The sequence below is a fragment of the Lutra lutra genome, chromosome 13 (assembly GCF_902655055.1).
Source record: "Lutra lutra chromosome 13, mLutLut1.2, whole genome shotgun sequence".
NCBI classification, from domain to species: domain Eukaryota; kingdom Metazoa; phylum Chordata; class Mammalia; order Carnivora; family Mustelidae; genus Lutra; species Lutra lutra.
The window spans coordinates 67,445,522-67,470,463 of record NC_062290.1 but is presented as its reverse complement, the minus strand read 5'-3'; the positions used below and the strand labels follow the sequence as shown (position 1 = coordinate 67,470,463).

The window sequence follows — 24,942 nt, the reverse complement described above, 5'->3', positions numbered from 1 at the left end:
GCAGTTTTTGCCATACATGTTGGTTATCAATGAAGTGAGAAGTAAGGGCATCACCTAAAAATGGGAAGGCAAAAGGGCTTTGGAATTTTGAGCAGAGAGGAGGGAAAAATGTGAAATGGGAGAGTAGGGAAGTACATAAATTAGGGATATACTGTAGCGCTGTCCAGCAATGGTAAAAAGCTGCTATGAGTTTGTGATTTGACAGATGAGTCTATGGCCATACCACCTTGAATGTACCCAATCTTGTCTGATCTAGGAAACTAAGCAGGATCTGGCCTGGTTAGTACTTGGATGGGAGACTACCTGGGAATACCGGGTGCTTAGGCTTTAACAAATAGCATGACAAATAAGCATGATTATGCTTTTTCTCTCAATACATTTAACTTCTCCAATACAGAGAAGAAGTTGGTAGAAGGTTGTGAGTACTAGGAGAAGGAATTTTACCATGTAAGTTCTTTGGTCGGTGAGGGGGGAATGTGGGGATATGTAAGAGGCTTACTTTAATGCTAGGCATGGAGTCTGAGTTGGGTAAAAACAAAGTGATGGGACGCCTGGGTGGCTCAGTTGGTTAAGCAACTGCCATTGGCTCAGGTCATGGTCCTGGAGTAATAGGATCTAGTCCCGCATTGGGCTCCCAGCTCCACAGGGAGTCTGCTTCTCCCTTTGACCTTTTCGAACTCTCTCCTGCTCTCTCATTTTCAAATAAATGAATAAAATCTTTAAAAAACCCCCAAAAAACGAAGTGAGGACATGGATTGGGGGAACGAATAATGAAAAAAAATGGTAGGGCCAATGTATTGAAAAGTCCTGATGTAGTCAAATAATCCTGGATTAACCATAAATTTGTTATGCTCAGTAGTTCTTTTTTTCTTTTCCTTTAAATGGTGCCATCTTCTTCCCAATCTCTGGAACAAGAGTCCTACAACTGAGAGTCTATTTCCACATCTTACTCAACCCTTTCCACCTCATAGTCTTCCCTCAATAAACAAAAAATTGTAACTGTTATATTCTGATGTTTCGTATCTAGATTTTCTAGACTAACTCACAGGTTATCTCTTTGCCTTCTATAAGCCATTGATGCCCTATCCCTTTCTACCATGGAAAATTATGCCATGGTTTCCAGCAGATTTTGAGATTAAGAGAAGGTCAGAGCCTTCGTAATCTGGCATTTGCTTACCACCTCATCACTGTCCGCTCATTCCCCCTCCCCGTTGCACTGCCAAACACCCTTTAGTTGCTCTAGCCATCCTTGAGCTTTCCACAATCAGTCCATAATCTTTTCTGTGTCTCTTTGGCCTTTTCCATGAAAGGACATTTAACAACTTCAGTCTCCAATAAATGTTTATAAGGATGAATTCCCTGCACAATACTTTTGGAACTTCATTATTTGTTAATCATCTTTGATTTCAAAAGGTAACATACGATTTTCTAGTCTCTTAAAATAGATTATGAGGGCCCTGAGATAGGGATTGTATGTTATATTTAGTTTTCCATTCCCTATAGCACCTAATGCGGCTTTAAATACATAGGAGGCACTAAAAAGGGCCTGTTGAAAAGAATACATAAATAATTGAATTCATGAATAAATGAAAAAAACTTCCTTTGAAAAGCAAACCTCCACTTTTATGATTTGTTAGTGATTATGTCCCTCTAATGACTGAGTTTAAAAATCTGAATTCTAGGGGCGCCTGGGTGGCTCAGTGGGTTAAGCCTCTGCCTTCAGCTCAGGTCATGATCTCTGAGTCCTGGGATCAAGCCCCACACTGGGCTCTCTGCTCAGCAGGGAGCCTGCTTCCCCTTCTCTCTCAGCCCATCTCTCTGCCTACTTGTGATCTCTCTCTCTCTCTCTCTCTCTCGGTCAAATAAATAGATAAAAATGTTTAAAAAATTTTTTAAAAATCTGAATTCTGGCTCAGCAGAAGAGCATTTTAAATATCTTGTGGAAACTGATCAGAATGGCTAAAATTAACAAGTCAGGAAACGACAGATGTTGGTGAGGCTGCAGAGAAAGGGGAACCCTCCTGCACTGTTGGTGGGAAGGCAAGCTGGTGCAGCACTCTGGAAAACAGAATGGAGGTTCCCCCAAAAGTTGAAAATAGAGCTACCCTATGACTCAGCAATTGTACTACTGGGTATTTACCCCAAAGATACAAATGTAGTGATCCAAATGGACACCTGCACCCCATTGTTCATAGCAGCAATGTCCACAATAGCCAAACTATGGAAAGAGCCCAGATGTCCAACAACAGATGAATGGATAAAGAGGATGTGGTATATAGATACAATGGAATACTACTCAGCCATCAAAAAAATGAAATCTTGCCATATGCAATGATGTGGTTGGACTAGAAGGTGTTATGCTAAGTGAAATAAGTCAATCAAAGAAAGACAATTATCATTTGATCTCACTCATATGTGGAATTTCAGAAACAAAACAGAAGATCACAGGGAGGGGAGGGAAAAAGAAAACAAGATGAAATCAGAAGAGTGAGAAACCATAAGAGATACTTACTCATGGGAAACAAACTGAGGTTGGAGAGGAGGGGGGTTATGGGGATGGGGTTACTGGGTGATAGGCATTAAGGAGGACATGTAATGTAGTGAGCATTGGGTGTTCTACAAGACTGATGAGTTACTGAACTCTACCTCTGAAACTAATAATACATGATATGCTGATTAATTGAATTTACATTTTAAAAATGTTAAAAAGAATACCTCATGAGAGCTCATGATTTTTCCACCATAAACTGCCCAGAGATAAAATCTTTTTAAAACACTTGGAAAGCTAGAGATTTAAAAGTTCAGATTCACTTCAATAGTTTGGTATTTTTTGGATATTATTTCCTTCAGTGTTGGAGAGTATGACTTTGTTAATTCATTCATAAAATATTACTGAATGCTACAAAAAAACTGAAATGAGGGAAGTGCTGCAAGGTTAGCCGAAACAGACACAATCCATACTCCAATGAAATGCACAATCTTGTGAAGAAGACGCATTTAATATTTAACTAACACACAAATAAATCCAAGTCATAAATGTTGTAACCTTATGAAGAGAAGCATGGTCCTACCAACATACATGAAAGAGAGTTCATTTCGGGTGGTTGTAGAGGAAGTGGTTCTTGAACAGAGATACTCTTTGCTTCTCTGAAACCTCAGTTTCTTCACCTCTAGAGTAGAAATAAAACTTTCACTTAATCTATAGAGAACTGCTGTGGAGTTTCAATAAAATAATGTATATGAAGGGGCTCTATAACTGTACATTATTTCCATTGGATTTATACCTTGTCTATATGTCATATTTTCTTTTCTTTAAAAGAGAGGAGGGCTTTGTTGTAAGTAAAAGTTACAAAGCCTCAGAAAGTCTTTGTTCTTGTCACTGAATATTTTTCCTTTATTTTTTGAAGCAAAATATACTTTCTGCACTTTGCAAATCTTTGGGTTTTGTTTTTTTTTTAATCTCCCACTTCAAGTTTTCCAGAGATTGGTCCCAGATCATTACTGAATATATTTTGATCAGGTGAATCAGAGAAATAGGTAACAAATCAATGGATTCAGTAAACATTGGCATATACTCTTTCATCTTAGATAATGCCTGTTTTTAGACAAGGAGATGGTTATGTCAGGTCTCTGTCACTGCCACTCCTCACAAATGGGGCTCCTTGGGAATCTTGCTTTTCTCTATGTAGTCTCCCTCAGAGTCTCTCCGGCATGGTGGCATGGATAGCTGGGTTCTTCCATGGCAGCTCAGAGCTGCAAGGGTTCATCTCTGAGAGAAAGAGAAAGCCAGGCAGAAACTTTCCAGAGTCTAGCCTTGAAAGTCATGTAGTATTCTACTCATCAGAATTTTACAAAATTGATTATGCATTCCAATGTTGTTAAATACTACATAAGTGTAATTCTTGGTGATATTTTTCCCTCAACACAAGTTATTTTAGAGTTATTCCCAGTAGAAGGAATGTCTTGATTTCCCTAATTCTAAGAAGGACATATGGATTACAAATGACATTTTCTCCTAAATTACATTTTTATATGGCGCCCTACAAAGAAACAACTTAATTACATTTAATACTATACTCAGTAATTGATCTTTTTTGAAAGAACACATGAAATTTGGATGCTTTAGCAAATCACATCAATCAATAGATTCCACTGCAAATTAGAACTGCAGGAGGAAGAAAACACTCAGAATATGAGCAGACATAGTAAATTGCCTGAATAGTGCAAGAGCCCCAGAGTAAATTTTAAAATCTCAAAGTAATTCCTTTTCACAGCTAATGAAAAATTTTGAAATTTCATGGGAAAACATAGACTATCTTCCAAAATATTAGTTAATGATTAAACATAGAAAAATATGACTGTTCAGAAGAATTGGGACATTTTAGTTTGTTATAACTTCAAAAACCCTCATTTTTTTGTGATCCCAGAAAATACCAATAAATGAAGAGTTTTGGGGAAATTGAGTATCAATTATGTATTGAAATATCCATTCTTTCCTTTTTATTTAGTGACAGAAACTCCAATTTTAAACTTGAAATAATCTCTGTATTTCTCAGACTTGTTTACATCTAGGTATGGCCAGGTGGCTAAGTGTGCAACTTTAGGGAAATTTGACTAATTGAAGCCAGTACTCCCAAAGTACAGTTAGAATATGGACTTGGTGGGAGAGCATGTGGTACCATATTACTATGGGTGGGGCTATATGACTGAATGAACTAGGGTTGCCTATGGTTGTGGGACGCCCCCGATACCAGAACTGTCCATCCTGCTTAGACTTTAATATAAGAGAGAAATAGATATCTACTTTGTTTAAGCTACTGTTATTTTGGCATTTTCAGCAAAACCTAATCCTAATAACGAAGAAGTTCATTTGTATTTTTAAGCACAAGTTCTTTCTCTCTCTCCTCCCTACATCTCAGGTGGAATCTCTCCATTGTCTTTAGCTTTACCCTCTTATTTATCTCATCTCTTTTTTCTTTTGCCTAACCCCCAACTTCCCTTAAATATCAGTAGTAGTAACGTGTATTTTTGTTGTTGTTGAATCACCCTATAACAGTTAAAAGTTTTATGTTTCCTGTTTTTGTTTTATGTTTCTTATTCTTACTTTCTAAAGCCAGAATATGTATTTTTAAAAGGATTTTATTTTTTTATTTAAGGGGGGAAAGAGAAGTGGCAAGTGTGCACATGCAAGAGCAACAGTGGGGTGGGGGTGTGAGGCAGAGAGAGAAGGAGAGGGGGAATCTCAAGCAGACCACATGTTAAGTATGAAGCCTGATGTGGGGCTCCATCCCATGACCCTGAGATCATAGCCAGAGCTGAAGACAAGGGTCTGATGCTCAAAAAACTAAGCTACGCAGGCACTCCAGGATATATAATATTTTATATTTCTTTTTTCTCAAAACAAACACAAAAACACGTCATCACATGAAATTTTTCTCTTGGCTGTGATACTCTACTGAAGGTTTTTCTCTTCCAGTGAGTCAGTATTTCAAGATTGACCAAAGCTTTCCCATCCCGGCTAAGGTCACACAAAGGCTATATTGAATACCTTCAAAAGTTTCAACAAATCAATGTTTCTTTAAGTTTATGATTTAAAACTCCCTGCCTTGAGGATCTCTTTAGAAGTGGGAAGCTCTTAAATGTGAGTCATGGCTTGGGAGTGAAAGTCTGTTAAAAACAAACATAAAACTCTTCACAGTGGGGAGTCACCCTTTCATTTTTAGAAATTCATTCTTGTTTCCATAATGTAATAAAGACTTAGCCTCTGATCTCTGGTCATATCTCACAGGTTTTTGCTAAAAAGTAGCTGGCAGAAAATCCACTCTTTATAATTTCAGCTACATTAAATTGTCATTTTAAGGTATTCAAAATGCAATAAACAGAATGTAATAAACCAGAGTACTTAACATCCATCCCTACTGAACACTTAGCCATTATCCTAGAACTAGCCGGGATTCCTGTTTTGCACCTCCATTAAAAGGCTACTTCAACCACACAGTCAGGTAATGTACTAAATCTAATTGCATGGGGACCTGTTTACAGAATAGGATTTTATGCTCTCAATTTTCTAAAATTTTTTTCTCTTTCCCCAATAATTAATTTGATGTAAAGTCTCATTTAATAATTTTGAAATACAAATGAAAGTCTTGCCATATCTTTAGAAAAGATTAACAACATTATGTGCTTCACTCTTCTGGGCTTTTTTTAAAAAATTTGTTTCAGGGCTACAGGTCTGTGATTCATCAGTCTTACACAATTCACAGCACTCACCATAGCACATACCCTCCCCAATGTCCTTCACCCAGCTACTCCATCCCTCCCACCCAGTCTCCCCTTCAGCAACACTCAGTTTGTTTCCTGAGATTAAGAGTCTCTTATGGTTTGTCTCCCTCTCTGGTTTCACCTTGTTTCATTTTTCCCTCCCTTTCCTTATGATCCTCTGTCTTGGTTCTCAAATTCCTCATATCAGTGAGATCATATGATAACTGTCTTTCTCTGATTGACTTGTTGCGCTTAACATAATTTGCTCTAGTTCCATCCACATCATGGTAAATGGCAAGATACTGTTTTTTGATGGTTGTGTAGTATTCCATTGTAGATATATACCACGTCTTCTTTATCCATTCATCTGTTGATGGTCATCTAGGCTCTTTCCATAGTTTGGCCATTGTGGACATTGTTGATATAAACATTCAGGTACATGTGACCTTCAGCTCACTACATTTGTATCTTTGGGGTAAATACCCAGTAGTGCAATTGCTGGGTCACAGGATAACTCTATTTTCAACTTTTTGAGAAACCTCCATCCTGTTTTCCAGAGCGGCTGCACCAGCTTGCATTCCCACAAACAGTGCAAAAGGATTCCCCTTTCTCCACATCCTCGCCAGCACCTGTCATTTCCTGACTGGTTAATTTTAGCCATTATGACTGGTGTGAGGTGGTTTCTCACTGAGGTTTTGGTTTATATTTTCCCTGATGCTGAGTGATGTTGAGCACTTTCTCATGTGTCTGTTAGCCATTTGGATGTCTTCTTTGCAGAAATGTCTGTTCATGTCTTCTGCCCATTTCTTGATTGGATTATTTGTTCTTTGGGTGTTAAGTTTGATAAGTTCTTTGTAGATTTTGGATACTAGCCCTTTATCTGATATGTCATTTGCAAATATCTTTTCTCATTCTGTTGGTTGTCTTTTGGTTGTATTGACTGTTTCCTTTGCTGTGCAAGAGCTTTTTATCTTGATGAAGTCCCATTTTTGCCCTTGCTTCCCTTGCACAAAAAAATGTAAAAAGAATTTGCAAACACCAAACCACCCCTACAGGAAATACTGAAAGAGGTTCTCTAAGCAAAGAGAGAGCCTAAAAATAACAGATCAGAAAGGACCAGAGACAATATACAATAACAATCACTTTACAGGCAATATACAATGGCACTAAATTCATACCTTTCAATAGTTACCCTGAATGTAAATGGGCTAAATGCCCCAATCAAAAGACACAGAGTATCAGAATGGATGAAAAAACAAGACCCATCGACATGCTGTCTGCAAGAAACTCATTTTGGACCCAAACACATCTCCAGATTTAAAGTGAGGGTGTGGAAAACAATTTACCATGCTAATGGACATCAAAAGAAAGCTGAGGTAGCAATCCTTATATCAGACAAATTAGATTTTAAGCCAAAGATATAATAAGAGATGAGGAAGGATACTATATCAAACTTAAATGGTCTGTCCAACAAGAAGATCTAACAATTTTAAATATCTATGCCCCTAACATGGGAGCAGCCAACAATATAAACCAATTAATAACAAAATCAAAGAAACACATCAACAATAATACAATAAGAGTAGGGGACTTTAACATCCCCCTCACTGAAATCGACAGATCATCCAAGCAAAAGATCAACAAGGAAATAAAGACCTTAAATGACACACTGGACCAGATGAACATTACAGATATATATAGAACATTCCATCCCAAAGCAACAGAATACACATTCTTCTGTAGAATGGAACATGGAACATTATCCACAATAGATCACATTCTGGGTCACAAATCAGGTCTCAATCAGTACCAAAAGACTAGGATCATTCCCTGAATATTTTCAAACCACAATACTCTGAAGCTAGAACTCAATCAAAAGAGGAAAGTTGGAAAGAATTCAAATACATGGAGGCTAAAGAGCATCCTACTAAAGAATGAATGGGTCAAACAGGAAATTAAAGAGGAATTGAAAAAATTCATGGAAAGAAATGAAAATGAAAACACAACAGTTCAAAATCTTTGGGACACAGCAAAGGTGGTCCTGAGAGGAAAGTATATAGCAATACAAGACTTTTTCAAGAAACAAGAAAGGTCTCAAGTACACAACCTAACCCTACACCTAAAGGAGCTGGAGAAAGAACAGCAAAGAATGCTTAAACCCAGCAGGAGAAGAGAAATAATAAAGATCAGAGCAGAAATCAATGAAATAGAAACCAAAAGAACAGTAGAACAGATCAATGAAACTAGGAGCTGGTTCTTTGAAAAAATTAATAAGATTGATAAAGATTGATTGATAAAATAAGATTGATAAAACCCTGGCTAGACTTATCAAAAAGAAAAGAGAAAGAACCCAAATAAATAAAATCATGAATGAAAGAGAAGAGATCACATCCAACACCAAAGAAATACAATTATAAGAACATATTACGAGCAACTATACACCAGCAAATTTGACAATCTTGAAGAAATAGATGCATTCTGAGAGATGTATAAACTACCAAAACTGGGGGAGGGTATGTGCTATATTGAGTGCTGTGAAGTGTGTAAACCTGGCAATTCACAGACCTGTACCCCTGGGGATAAAAATATATTATATGTTTATAAAAAATAAAATTTAATAAAAAAAAACTACCAAAACTGAACCAGAACGAAATAGAAAACATGAACAGACCCATAACCAGTAAGGAGATGGAAGCACTCATCAAAAATCTCTCAACAAACAAGAGACCAAGGCCAGATGGCTTCCCAGGGGAATTCTACCAAACATTTAAAGAAATAATGCCTATTCTTCTGAAATTGTTCCAAAAACTAGAAATGGAAGGAAAATTTCCAAACTCAATTTATGAGGCCAGCATTACTTTGATCCCCAAACCAGACAAAGACCCCATCAAAAAGGAGAATTAGAGTTAAATATCCTTGATGAACATGGATGCAAAAATTCTCACCAAAATACTAACCAATAGGATCCAACAATACATTAAAAGGATTATTCACCACGACCAAGTGAGATTTATTCCTGGGCTGCAATGTTGGTTCAACAGCTGCAAATCAATCAGTGTGATCCAATACATTAATAAAAGAAACAACAGGAACTATATGATACTCTCAATAGATGCTGAAAAAGCATTAGACAAAGTACAGCATCCCTTCTTGGTCAAAACTCTTCAAAGTGTAGGGATAGAGGGTACATAGCTCAATATCATAAAAGCCATCTATGAAAAACCCACAGCGAATATCATTTTCAATGGGGGAAAACTGAGAACTTTTCCCCTAAGGTTAGGAACATGGCAGGGCTGTCCACTATTACCACTGCTGTTCAACATGGTACTAGAAATCCTAACCTCAGCAATCAGACAATAAAAAGAAATTAAAGGCAACTGAATTTGCAAAGAAGAAGTCAAACTCTCACCCTTTGCAGATGATATGATACTTTATGTGGAAAACCCTAAAGACTCCACTTCCAAACTGCTAGAACTCATATAGGAATTCAGTAAAGTGTCAGGATATAAAATCAATGCACAGAAATCAGCTGCATTTCATTCACCAACAACAAGTCAGAAGAGAAAGAAATTAAAGAGTCAATCCCATTTATAATTGCACCCTAAACCATAAGATACCTAGATTAGAAATTAGAAATAATTTCTAATTAGATTAGATTAGATTAGATTAATTAGATTAGAAATTAGAAATAATCTAACCAAAGAGGCAAAAGATCCGTACTCAGAAAACTATAGAGTACTCCTGAAAGAAAATGAGGAAAACACAAAGAAATGGGAAAAACATTACATGCTCATGGATTGGAAGCACAAATATTGTGAAAATGTCTATGCTACCTAGAGCAATCTATACATTTAACACAATCCCTATCAAAATACCATCAACTTTTTTTCAAAAAAATGGAACAAATAATCCTAAAATTTATATGGAATCAGAAAAGACCCTGAATACCAGAGGAATGTTGAAAAAGAAAACCAAAGTTGGTGGCATCTCAATTCCAGACTTCAAGGTCTATTACAAAGCTGTAATCAGGGGCGCCTGGGTGGCTCAGTTATTAAGCATCTGCCTTTGGCTCAGGTCATAATCCAAGGGTCCTCGGATCAAGCCCTCACATAAGGCTCCCTGCTCAATGGGCAACCTGCTCCTCCTTCTCCCACTCCCCCTACTTGTGTTCCCTCTCTTGCTGTGTCTCTATCAAATAAATAAAAAAAAATAAAAAAAAAACCCCAACAACAAAAAAAGATGTAATCATCAATAAAGTATGGTACTAGCATAAAAACAGACACATAGATCAATGGAATAGAATAGACAGCCCAGAAATAGACCCTTAGCTCATGGTGAACTAATCTTCAACAAAGCAGGAAAGAATGTCCAATGGAAAAAAGACAGTCTCTTCAACAAATGGTGTTGGGAAAATTGGACAACCACATGCAGAAGAATGAAACTGGACCATTTCCTTATACCACACACAAAAATAGACTCAAAATGGATGAAAGACCTCAATGTGAGACAGGAATCCATCAAAATCCTTGAGAAGAACACAGGCAGCAACCTCTTCACCTCAGTCACAGCAACTTCTTCTGGGCTTCTTTTAAAATGGCTATGGATTTTAATGACTCAGGCTATAACCAAGAAATCTATTTAATTATATAAAAACAGGGGTTCATTCAGTGAAATGACTCTGAGATTCTGCCTTCTTATATATGTGTGTGTGTGTGTACATGTGTGTGTATATATATATATGTATATATATATACATATATATATGAAATACACTTGCACACATACATATACAGACATATATATTTTCCACCCAACTTATTCTTTGAACATAGCTATTATACAAAATTTTATTTATACTAGTTCTTTTCTCTTTTGGGGTGTTGCAGGACAAATTAGCTTTAATTGCTGTACCTGTTAAATGGGAGAATTTTTTTTTGAAAAGTGTACGGTATTCTGAAAGTTAGATAAAGTAAAATGCACTATGAAATACAGTGCAAGCTCCTGGAAGGCTTATCCCTATCTCCTCCACCTTCAGTGTCCCCACGCTACCTGAGATACTGGAACATGATAGATAACTCTCCCTCAAATATTTGCTATAGGAAAAGCATAGACAAGTGTACACTGTAAATACTGAAAACCCTATATAAATCTATTTTTGGGGGGCATCCTTTATATTATTGTGACTCCTTCCACCTGTTGCCTTTTCTGATTCCATGGTCTTTGTTCATTTTGTCCAAAGACAGTGATAGTAATAATGGGAAAAGCAGAACTATGGTTTCTTCATATTTTCTCCTTCTCAAATGACTAGGAAATGGAATACAAAAAAAAAAAAAAAAAAAAGAAAAGAAAAAGCAAAGACAAAAACAAAACAAAACAAAAACTAACTAAAAATACTGGTGAGATAATGTTGTTATAAGATCACAATCCAGTTATCAAGAAAATCCTCATTGAATCAATTAACAGATTTTGCATAACCGACAGCTGGGTGATGAGGAAGTATCATCCACTCAATTCCAGTCCCAGCACATGACGGAACACAGGTTTCTTCACATTTTTTTCCCTTGGCTTGCTCCTGGGAGCAAAAGGGTAGAAGGAGGAGAAGACACAGAGAAGTATGGAACTCTTGAATTTTCCTCTTTTCTACACTCTCTCCCTAGGTGATAGCATTTATTACTATGACTTTAAAAGCTGTGTACAGGGCCGCCTGGGTGGCTCGGTGGGTTAGGGCCTCTGCCTTCAGCTCGGGTCATGATCCCAGGGTCCTGGGATAGAGCACCGCATCGGGCTCTCTGCTCCGCAGGGAGCCTGCTTCCTCCTCTCTCTCTGCCTGCCTCTCTGTCTAGTTGTGATTTCTCTCTGTCAAATAAATAAAATATAAAAAAAAAAAGCTGTGTACATGCCATTAATTCCAGAATGTATATCTTTACTTCATATCTGAACCTCAGGCTTATTTATCCAATGAACCAAGTGACATCTCCTTTTAGATGGATTTTATTTATTTATTTATTTATTTGACAGAGAGACAGAGAGAGAACAAGCAGGCAGAGCAGCAGGCAGTGGAGAGGGAGAAGCAGGCACCCCACTGAACAGGGAGCCCAATGTGGGGCTCTATCCCAGGACTCTGGGATCATGACCTGAGCTGAAAGCAGATGCTTAACGGACAGAGCCACCCAGTCTCCCCTCTTCTTGGATATTTTATAGACATGCCAATATTAGGATGCCTCAAATAAAACCTATCACCACTTTCCTACTCCATTCCCATAATTCCATCAATCTTCTTATCAAGTTAAATATCATAATCCACTTAGATGCTTATATGCCAAAAACCTGAGATCCATTTTTAGACGTTCTACCTTTTTATCCTCTACTCATTCTGTTCCCATGATATGTCAATTCTATCTTCAAACTACATCCAGATCTGCCCCCCCCACCTTGCCACCTTTGCAGACGTCACCTCTGTTCCAGCCATCATCTTTTCTCATGTAGAATGCAGCAACAGTTTCCTATCTGTTTCTTTTGCCCACTATTCCTTTCCCACACACACGGTTTATCCTACACATGGAAGCCAAGGTGATATTTTAAAGATTTTTTTAAAAGATTTTATTTATTTATTTGACAGACAGAGATCACAAGTAGGCAGAGAGGCAGGCAGAGAGAGAGGGGGAGGCAAGCTCCCTGCCAAGCAGAGAGCCTGATGCGGGGCTTGATCCCAGGACCCTGAGATCATGACCCGAGCCAAAGGCAGAGGCCTTAACCCACTGAGCCACCCAGGCGCCCTGCCAAAATGGTATTTTAAAAACGCAAATTGATTATGTCTCTGCCCTGTTTAAACTCTCCCCATGCCCAGGTCTTCAACTTAATGTTATACTACTTTTACTTTTAGTCATCGTATTTCTGCCATCCTGGTTTTTTCTATTCTCCAAATGCAGCAAATGCTCTCCTAACTTGGGACATCTATTCTCTGCCTGGAACATTCTCCACTGCCCACTCTTCACCTCACTGGCTGAATTTACCCTTTCCGGTCTGTTTACATGTTGTTTCCTCAGAGACACTTTCACTAACTATCCCGTTATTTTCTCTCATGGAAGCCTTTACCTTCCTTAAAATATTTACAAGATTTCAGAGCCAGGACCATGAGATTTAGATGCAATGTTGGCTCCCCTGTGAGCTTGTTAATTCCAAGATACCCTTATCCCTTTGCCTCTCCTTTTTCCTGCGGGGACAGAGGTAGGTTGTACTCTCACAGTTCTTCCTGTGTCAACCCATGCACCAAGATACCTTTGTGAAATTCCTTAATTTGTTTGGGAATGTTTTTCCATTATATATACAATCTATTCTGTTGCCTAATGTTTCTTCCCTAGTGACCCTTTCTGAATGCTCCAAGCAAATGCCCTCAGGTACTTGCTTTTTCTAAGACAGCATATCTATATCTCAAGTTTAAGACAAGTGGAAACTTAAAAAAAAAAAAAACCTAAACTCTTGCATCATTGGACTCACAGTGGTTTCCTGTGGGACAAGAATTTTGACCCTATTTATTAAAATCTAGTTGTCTATCTTCCACATCATTCAGTGAAAGATTTAAGGTAGACTACAACAATAACTAATTCTATTAAATGATAATAAAGTAGAAAAAAAATTAGAGGAGTGGGAAAGAAAAGACAAATATGCCTCTAATGATGGCCCAAATATTTCATATAGTTGTATTCCAAGGTGGGCTCTGACATTTCGGGCAGAAGAAAGGAAATGAGAGACTAGATACGTTACGCATTTCTTTTCATCAGAAAGAGAAAAACAAAATTATGTGGTTCCTTGGAATAACCAAAGTTTTCCCTGCACTAATTTCCTATTGCTGTTTCTTATAGTGACACTATTGCCAAGAAAGAAACATAAAAAAAAATAACAACAAAAAACTATAACCATAAAACAACAACAACAACAACAGTAACAGTAATAAAACCAATGCAGTGGCATTGATCTTTTAGAAGGCTAAGGTAATAAGTTTTAAAAATATAAGCTATTGAAAATGATTCATTTCTCCAAGTCACACACAAAGACATATTCAATTATTGTGTTCGGTGGTTGTAAACTTTTGACCAGCTCTCAGCAACCAATGATGTGTGCAATGGGGGTGCTTATTAAATGCTGAGCCAAGCTTTCAAAGCACCTAGGCTCCTCCTGTATTATAAGTATTGCACTTCTGAAGGCTGCTATCTAATAATCTGGTACTTCATTGTGCTTAGTCTGATTCAATATTGATTAAGTTCTCAGCCTTTCTGAGTTTACCACTCCTCTCTGTCAGTTGAAGATGACTGCCTCAATTTCTGTGCCTTTTCTTGGGAAATGTATCCCTTTCAAAATGCTGCCTGAACCGATTCCTTAGTATTGGAAGGCAGAGCAAAGGTATGTTGTAATGAAAAAGGGATCATCTACAACACAATTTCTTTGACTCAAACAAGAACCTGTGGATTTATAGATTTTAGATGTGGAAAACCAATAAGTGAAATTTGCCATAGAAAAAGTATATCCAAAACGATAAAGAAAAGTCAGTTGCTATTCTAATCCATAATCAGAAGTGACATAAATCTCTGTACTCGACTTCTTGCCTCTTACACTGAAATAAGGAAAGGGACAGAACAACCACATTACTTTTATTCTAGTTGCAGGATCATTGGACTTGAAATTGGTACACTCAGATTTTAGAAGCATCAGTATCTATAAGTAACTATGGCTTCTCCGGTAACTATATTTAAATGTTTCACAGTGAACCTAATTTACACACACAAAAAACCAAAGAGATAGACTAGCTCATTGGTTCTCGGCTCTACTAGGGCCAACATCCTCTTTTACAACAAATATTTCTAATGCCCTCTCTGTTATCGTGAAATGAAGTTCATATATAATATAATCTATTATGATAAAATTACCATCAAAATATGTATAATACCCTAAATATACATAAAGATGAACTGAATAGAAAGTAATTAATAATAAAATAATACATGTACTTCAATAGGCAAATGTTCAGTTATGGCTTTAAAGAAGGACATAGTGAAGTGGTCAGAAAATTATACTTCCTTACAATGAATCTTTGGATTTCTTAGATACCAGGTGATCAGAAACCATTCCATGGAAGAAGTATAGGAGAATAAGAGACACTAGAGTGCACATTCAAATAAGAAAAATAGTGTCAGACTTATTTGTATTTGATAGGAAAAGGAGAGAAATAACCTTAACTGAAAGCAAGTTAACAGGGGTGCCTGGGTGGCTCAGTCGTTAAGTGTCTGCCTTTGGATCAGGTCACGATCAGAGGATCCTGGGATCAAGTCCTACAAACAGGCTCCCTGCTCAGTGGGAAGCCTGCTTCTCCCTCTCCCACTCCCCCTGCTTCTGTTCCCTCTCTCACTGTGTCTCTCTCTGTCAAATAAATAAATAAGATCTTTAAAAACAAAAAATAAAAAGAAAGAAATTTAACATGGCAAGATATGTTAATTTCTAATTAAAGATGGAGAAGTAGATCAATGAGGGAATATATTATAGATTTTATTTATTTATTTGAAAGAGAGAGAGAGAGCAGGAGCCGGGGAGAGGGACAGAATGAGAAGGAGAAGCAGACTCCCCACCCAGCAGGGAGTCCGACGCAGGGCTCCCTCCCAGGACTCTAGGATCATGATCTGAGCCCAAGGCAGATATTCAACTGAGCCACCCAGGTGCCCCTGAAGGAATATATTATATTTCAAATATATTATAATTCAAATGAAATGGATCCTACGTTTAAGTGTAGTATCCAAATAATTATTTTATGACATAGGAAAAGGCAGCTATCGAAAAAAATATGCTCTATCTTGAAATCCTCCTATGGGTCTGCAATACTTGAAAGGACCTTAAAATTATACCTTTTAGAAGATATAAGTGGATGTAGAGAAGATACGTGGTAGATCTCTGAGAACAGTCTTAGAATAAGTTTGAAAATCAACTAGCATACTCAAAACAAATGAGTGATTTCAATATGCAATTTTTACATCTGTGCTGCCCTAGCGTGTTTATAAATATTTTTGAAATAACATATTAATGAAATATGGAGAAATCTCTGATTTTCATATCTCCTTACTGATTTAAGAATACTTAGTTATAAATTTTTTTTAAAAGAAGTTTCAAATCTCTTCTGTTACATATTTACATGCAAGAGCTACAAATGCAAGCTGACAGAGGTGTGTGGTGCTGGTGCTGGCTGGTGAGACTAATTTTGCGTGAAAGGATTTCCTGAAATGTTAAATAACTCTTGTTAAAGTCTAAATACAACAAAATTCAAATCTCTTAATTATATGGTAGTTGCAGAACTAACATATTCAGTGTGTATTAAAACCATGCATATACTTTTTTTTTTTTTAAGATTTTATTCATTTGACAGACAGAGATCACAAGTAGGCAGAGAGGCAGGCAGAGAGAGAGGAGAAAGCAGGCTCCACGCTGAGCAGAGAGCCCGATGTGGGGCTTGATCCCAGGACCCTGAGACTATGACCTGAGCCCAAGGCAGAGGCCCAACCCACTGAGCCACCCAGGCGCCCCATGCATATACTTTTTTATATGTAAGATGGATCTAGTTTTTTGAACCAGAACTAGAAACAGTTTTCCACCTATTATATGACTACCTAACTAGAGCTATAGGTCTCAGGTGTGGCCCCTGCACCAGCAGCATCAGCGTCACCTAGGGGCTTATTAGAAATGCAAATTCGCTGGCCCTGTCCTAGGCACACTGAATAAAAAACTGGGGGTGGGGAGCATCACTCCATGCTTTAACAAGCCCTCCAGGTGATCTGATACAGGCTAAGGTTCAGAAAACCACTGATCTGCAAAGGACACTTAGGATGTGAGATAAGTCTTCATTTTGGGTAACTGTCCCACACGTTAGGGGACATCTCTGACTCCCACCCATCAAAAAAGTCAGACTCCCAGTAATTGCAACATCCAAAAAATGCACCCACGGACTTCTCAAATGCTTCCTAGAACATGTGACTATTCGTGTTGAGAACCACTGGGTTAGATAATGGCTGTAGCTCTGGTCTATTATTCTATTACTTTCGTGGAGGCAGCAGAAACTTAAAAGGCAATGCAATTAAGAGCTAGTAAGTTCAAAACTCAAAACAGTTAGTGTGATTTCTGTAGGACATCTGTCCACAGGCTGGACTTGTGCTCGAGTGTAGGGGTATTGCTGAGGCTCATTCTTCAGATGTAGTTTTAAATTGTAACTTAGCTGACAGAAGCAGAAGGGCATAAAATCAAGAAATAAATTCCAGCTCTAAATGTCCCAGGTTATTTGTTCTTCTACTTCAGGTTTCTCCTGAAGGCCCTAGAGTGTGGCTGGTTCACACTAGTGCTTAGTTATCATTGAGTAGACCATCAATTTGCATGATGGGGACTTGGGGGTTTAGGGAAGGAGCATCTGTTAAACCTTACTGCTTTGTCAGTTTTCTGTAAACCCAATCTACAGAATGTGTCAATCCTGCATAATACAAGAACTTCAGAGAGTTTTTTCAGTTAGACCCATGACAAATACTGAAAGATCCAATTAAGATCTGGTAAGCATTCTATTATTAGCAGAAATGTAAACTATCAATGACCACAAATAGAGTTTAAAATAGCTAAAAACACTACATGTTGAGAATCAGAACTACGTCCCAGATTGTTTCTCACATTAGTCAGGGTATAGGCTTACAATTAGAGTTTTGAGGTATAATATAAATGAAAACCCAATTTGAATTCTTGATAAATAGCAGAAATAAATGGCATTTGCCATTTCAATGATGGATCCCTACTTGGTCTGTTTACACAATTTTTTCTTCATTTTAGCTAATTTCCTCTCCTCTGGAAAATTAACAAAGAAAAACAATTCAAATGAAATGCAGTCTTGTGACTTTAATGTTAATCCAACAGTTTGCTGATAAGAGCAGTCTAGTTTTAAGATAAATTGCTGGTGTGACAGCTCTCTAATTGATCAACTGACCTCTTGCCAGAATCCAAGGCGGAAAGATACCCTCCTTCGAACATACACACAGAGTTTCCATGGCATTGTCTGAGACTTTCAATTTATGAATGTTCAATAAATTGTGTGCAAATCCTGAAATCAATGCCCGTTTTCCTGTTCTTGTGTTTCTTCTTTTTAGTATTTATCAAAATTGACAATTCCCATTTAAAGTGTAAACTCCTCAATGAAGCAAAAATCTTGTTCTGCATATATGATTTAAAATCAGGGTCCTGTCTCTTTTTTTTAATGCATTAAAAAAACAAGGACGGAGCAGCTCATGGGGATATTCTCAATGCAAGTGGTTGGTGATAGAAAGATCAGTAGGACACGGCAAGATTAGAAACAAGACCAGCCACCAGCGTAATGAAATCTAAGTGTAGAGCATAGATGAAGCACCAAGGAGGATGATTTTGATTCATTTTGACTGACAATCAGTGAAGAGGGGACTTTATGTATGGAAGAAGAACAAATGCACTTGACCCAGACAAGAAAGGAATAAATATATTAAAACTGAAAAGGAGAAGAGCATTATTATACATTTAACTTTCTATATCATTGCCAGATTGATATATCCTGAGTGTTTTTTTTCTAACCATTAAATATTTTTTGAAATTCTGAATTTTTAAAAAAGATTTTTAGAAAAGATTATTTATTTATTTATTTGACAGAGAGAGAGAGAGACAGCTAGAGAGGGAACACAAGCAGGGAGAGTGGGAGAGGGAGAAGCAGGCTTCCCACCGAGCAGAGAGCCTGATGAGGGGCTCGAACCCAGGATCCTGAGATCATGACTTGAGCTGAAGGCAGACACTTAACGACTGAGACCCAAGTGCCCCTAAAGGTTTTATTTATTTATTTGAGAGAGAGAGAGACAGAAAACGAGCAGGGAGGAGGATCAGAGAGAGAGAGAGCGACAGGGAAGCAGACTCCCTGCTAAGCAGGGAGTCCCATGTGGGGCTTGATCCAGGACCCTGAAATCATAACCTGAGCCAAAAACATATGCTTAACCAATTGAGCCACCCAGGCACTCCTGAAATTCTGACTTTTAGCAACTGACAGTTCATAATATATCATAATTTACTTGCTTATTCTATATTTAAATGTTTAGGGTATTTCCATTTTTTTCATTTAGAAAATCTACTATGTATGGTTTTGTTAAAGTTCTGTTTGCAATTATCTCACCTTGGAAAGTGAGAAAAAGAAAGCAGGTCTGTGTAAAGAACTGCTTATAGAATATTGCATATTATCAGTACACATTGGAAAAGAGGTAAAAATCATACAGAAAATGTGTTGTTAGAGGATATAGAGACCAAATTATTTTGTGTACACTATTCAATTTTATAGCTAGGTAAGGCTATTTATAACAAATATAAATGTATTTGCTTTATTACAACTAATTTACTTTTTGTTGTATAACACAATTACAAAGTCCACAGACTTTGGATAACAAAATAGGAAGATTAGGTATCATATCTACAATTAAATTTAATCTCTATTTTTAAGCTACTGTTTAAACCTGGTGGCACACAAACTTAATTTGAGCAATTCTAGGTAAAACCAGTAAATTCAAGTTTGCTCTTAGTCACGTCAGTGTTATTCCCTCAAACCGACATTTCTTCCCTTCCACTTCTTCCTGTTATTGCATCTCAGTGCAGGGGGAGTGATGGGTGTAGGGTTGGGTAACTACATGGCATCGGGATATCATGAGAATTTCTATGGAACACAGACCCACATCCATGCAATGCAGAGTCCTGACTCATCTTTGGCCATTTTCACTCCTTCATCTAGTATTTGCTGAGCTCTTCAGGTTTGCATCTGGGAGGAATTCTCTGCATCTAGGAAATCTCTATCATAGGACAGAGGGTCTATGGCTGTCAACGCCTTATTCATTTCCTTGTTAATCTCAGAGGATGAGAAGGGGTGAGGCCTTCCTGGGGCTATGGGCAATTAGTGGGGCTCCTTTAGGCAGTTGAGGTACCTGAACCTAGGCAACCAGCTCTACTGTGCCCACCTTATGGTGGGATGGGAAACTTTTGCTATGGTCTCCCAGAGTCCCAGCTTTATTATAATTACTATTATTTTTGAGGGGAACTGTACAGCTATCCTCTATGGGGTCACCACACATGTTAGGGGTCTCCTGCCACTCTTTCCCTTAATGCTAACCGGATGCGATTTCAGAGTTCAATCCTAGACCTTCCTTCAGGGTCATCTCTCTGACTGCTCTCCAGCTCATCCTCCACCCACACCCCAGAGGAACACTCATTTTTAAAAATTTCTTCTCAGGTGATAAGTATAGCTCAACAACCATCTTCTTATTTCAGTCCTTACCTTGACCATACCTACAAAGAGTCTGTTTCCAAGAGGGTTACAATCTGAGGTTATGGGTGTATACTGATTTTGTTTTTAGAGAACACTATTCAGCTCACTAAAGCTGAGGTAGGGAAGAGAATTACAAAGCATAGAAAAAGAAGAAAAGGAAACTCAATATCACAATTTTCGGAGACCAGATATATGTATTATGTATCGTATAAATAAAATACCTTTCCTCGAAAAATACCTGTTGGGTCATTTAAGGTATGGATTTAACTTATTAAGTATTATAAATAATCAAAAAACACATGGAAGGGGAGAAATAGGATACAGGACCTACATAGGATTAGTAGGCATCACATATTTAAAAAATATATATTTTATTTATTTATTTGAGAGAGAGACAGAGAGAGCATGAGCAGGTAGAGGGGCAGAGGGAGAGGGAGAAGCAGGTTCTCTGCTGAGCAAAGAGCCTGACATGGGGCTCAGTCCCAGGACCCTGAGATCATAACCTAAGCCAAAGTCAGACACTCAACCGACTGAGCGACCCAGATGCCCCTACGCATCACACCTTACATATATTCATAATACATAAGTATTTTCCCTTAGATAACTGGCATTTGTAAATTTCATTTGCTCCTTTTCACATCTGTATGCGAGTTAAGGGAAAAGACCCCACCTCATTCATCTTTGCCTAGAATAAAATTTTGCACTCTTGAGGTACTTAGAAAAATATGCCTTTGAAATGTGTACCCGTAAGTCCAGAGTATGCTAGAACACATGCAATACAGCCTTGAGTTTTTGTTAAAATAGAAAAGATTTCAGTTATACAGAAATCCACTTCAATCAGCTTAATTAGAAATGCCTTCATTATTATTTTCTTAATTCCCATTACAGAAAGCAGACAGGTAGAACAGGCTTTGACATTGACTGATACAAAGGCTCAATGATTTCATCAAGGGTTTCTGTTCTTTCCCGTTCTGTTATCTGCAGGGTAACTGCACCTTAAGGCTGATTACCCTTGTGGTTGGCAGATAATTGCCAGGAGCAATTAATAAAGGATTCTTAGGAACTTCTCCCAGCCTTCTCTTCTCACAGGCAAGGGAACTTGTCCCCAAAGAAATTAACTATCTGGCTCTGCTTAACAATGACACAAAGCTGATCGTGTAAAGTAACCATTCTGCCCATGGTGAATTTGGCAGGAAAAACAAGCTTATTCACCAATGCCTCATCACTTGCCCAATATAATTCCTCCACCAAACCAAACAAAAACAATGACAAACACATTTTTAGGCAACAAGCCTGAAGGACCCACAAATTGCTTTGTTGTTTTTTTTGTTTTCACAGCAACATCTGTTCACCCATGCACGTCTATGACCCTATATGAGTACCTCGTTTCTTTCTTTAACAAAGAAAGCACCATACAGAGTGAAGAGAAATAGAACAAAAATCAAGAGACAGCTTCTAACCTCAGTGAGGCCTACCTCTATTTGTGTGACATTGGGCAAGTCAGGCAGATCTTTAATGCGACCCTATAGTATGCCCCTGTTTCCTACTTCATTATTCCCCATGTCACTCTTCCTTTGGTTTACCTTTAAGTCAGCTCACTTGTCTCTCATCCATTCTTGGAAGGGGTTAACTTCTTTCCACCTAAAGCCTCCTAATGCTATGCCTACCCCATTCTTTTTTGTACTTTTTGCCCAGATAACTCCCAATCACCTCTGTGGTGTCAGCTTCAATGTCCCATCTTCAGAGAAGGCCTTCCTGACCTTCCCATCTAAATTTAACCGTGTTTATACAAACCTGTGTATTTCCTTCATAGAATTTGTTATAGTTACCAATATAACATATTTAAGCCTCATCTCCTCTACTAGATGTAAGACTCATGGGGGTCAGAATCTATGTCCATTTTATTGATAGCTATACCCTTAGTGCCTCTCTTACCCAACACCCAGGAAATTCTCAATAAGAACTAATAATTCAACTTTCAGGGTCTTGATTTCCTCCTCTATAAATCACGAGTAATAATCGCAGAATTATTATAATCAATATGAGTTCATATACATTTTGCCAATAGTCATCCAGCATAAGGTATTACTAGTTTCTGTTATTAATAAATGAGTGTGTCTCAACATAAAAGTTTACAGGAGATTTCTTATAAACATGCTTCTCTACCATTATGGATACATCTTAAAAATAGGCTAACCAATGTGCAGCTCGAAGCTTTGGATCTGAAGTGGCCTGCTTAAATATGCAAATTTCCTGGGGGAACATTATCAGTCTTCCAGTTGTGGTCACAATAAATAAGCAGTTGGGTTCACAATAACAAGAGAATGCTAGTTGAACTGTGACGGGTGGACTTATCATGTGGGGCAGGAACCAAGGTTATCTGCATCCAGGAAACAGATGGCATTCCAATTCAACAACGCAAACCCATGGGCTGCTTATGAAAGAAATGAATTCGGGAGATTATAAAGTCAAACCATTTACTTTTGAGGGGAAATTATTGGCTGAGCTTCCAATCATTTGGCTTGTCATCCCCAACATCTGTTGCCTTTGCTGCTACACCACTTTGCTCCCGATGACAAATTGAGTAAGATCAGAGTAGTGCATGATAACTAATAAACATCTTCATGGGCAAAATCAGTCAACATTAAATGCAGGGCAGTGGCATCACAGAATGCAACTTCCTTATAGAAGCCTCTCCATTTTTACCCTCCTGCATCATTCTTGAACTCCTCATGGATTCCTCATTTCATCCATCCCGCCCAATAAAGGACTCATTTGTAATATCTTCCTTGTGAAAGTAGCCCTAAAGAAACACATGTGTAATATAATTGCAAGAATATCTGATGCATGTCTTCTGATGTAGAATTATCTATCACAGTCCTATCTGTAATGAAACTGAAAAAAAAAAAAAACCACATTGAAAAGAACATAAAATGATTTTGTTCTGCCTTCTGCTTGGCCCATCTGCTGTTATTTTTTTCCCCTACCGGCAAAATGTTAGACAATATTTCAACTTAGTAACTCATAGACACTTGCACAACAGAATAGATAAACTATATTAATGTTCCATTTATTTTTTTTAAATTCTGTATACTGTTTTGTTTCCCCCATAGTTAATAGCAAGGCTAAGTAGATCATCATGCTTTATTTGATATAGCTTCTTTCGTCTCTTATAAAAATCACATTACATATCTAGCTTTCCTTTGTGCCATGTAGTGGCTAAAAAGGAGTTCAATGATACCACTGTTCCATGGATGAAAAATATGTACAGTGTTCTAAAAGGCTTGCGGTTGATTCTAGGTGAGGATAAAGGCTCAGGAATCAAAACTAGAATATGTGCCAGCCACTGCATTAAGCTTTTAAAATTATTAACCCTATCTGAAACAGACCTTCAATGTCACGAGTTCATCATTTCTTATAAAGGATAGACCTGGTACCGAAAATAAAACCTGCATTTTGGTAATAGTGAAAAAACTCGGACTGCCTTTCGATCATGCACTTACTATTCACTCATTCATTAAATCTTTTAGGTAGGGGTTCCTGGGTGGCTCAGTGGGTTAAGCCTCTGCCTTTGGCTCAGGTCATGATCTCAGAGTGCTGGGATTGAGCCCTGCATCAGGCTCTCTGCTCAGAGTCCCAGGATCGAGCCCCAATTTGGGCTCTCTACTCAACAGGGAGCCTGCTTCCTCCCCACCCCGCCTCCTTTTCTGCCTTCTTGTGATCTCTCTCGCTGTCAAATAAATAAATAAAATCTTAAAAAAAAAAAACTTTTAGGTAAGCTGAATGCCCTTAGACCTCATCAGCTTTGGGTTAGTGTAAGGTTGCATGAACTTTAACACTAAGTTTCTCATCACTCCTCGTTCTCAGAAGCTCTCACTACAGAACTTCAGTCTGCTTAATTCTTCCAGAATAAACACAACTATTTCTGGGAGTCCCCAAAAGGGAGTTTATATGAGCTCTGAATAAATTTCTTCATGTTCTTCTGCTCTGATGTATTTGCCAAAGTCTGACGCCCCAAAACCACTTCAGGGAAGGACCTCTGCACCTGGATGACGACTGAGACTTTCTAGAAGAGTGAAATTTTTTGCCATAATGCCGAGTGCCATAATTTCCTTTATTACTTGGTCATAACTGAGATTTTTCATGGGTCCACTCTGAACATTCTCATCCCACATACTGTGATAGGTAAGACAATTACTTTGCACCCACTTCTGTGATATTCTGCTATGGGGACTCCCAAACAGCACTTCTTTTCTCCAGTTTTACCACATTACTTCTTATAATCCCTTTAGCTCCTTCCTGCTGTTGCTCTTTTTATCCAGGTCAGATCTACCTCTTAGGTT

General features: G+C 37.9%; 1 pseudogene; it reads left to right on the top strand.

The window, feature by feature from the left end:
- The first annotated feature begins 209 nt into the window (after nt 1-209).
- On the top strand, nt 210-327 carry LOC125084115 (uncharacterized; annotated as a pseudogene).
- Nucleotides 328-24,942: the final 24,615 nt, after the last annotated feature.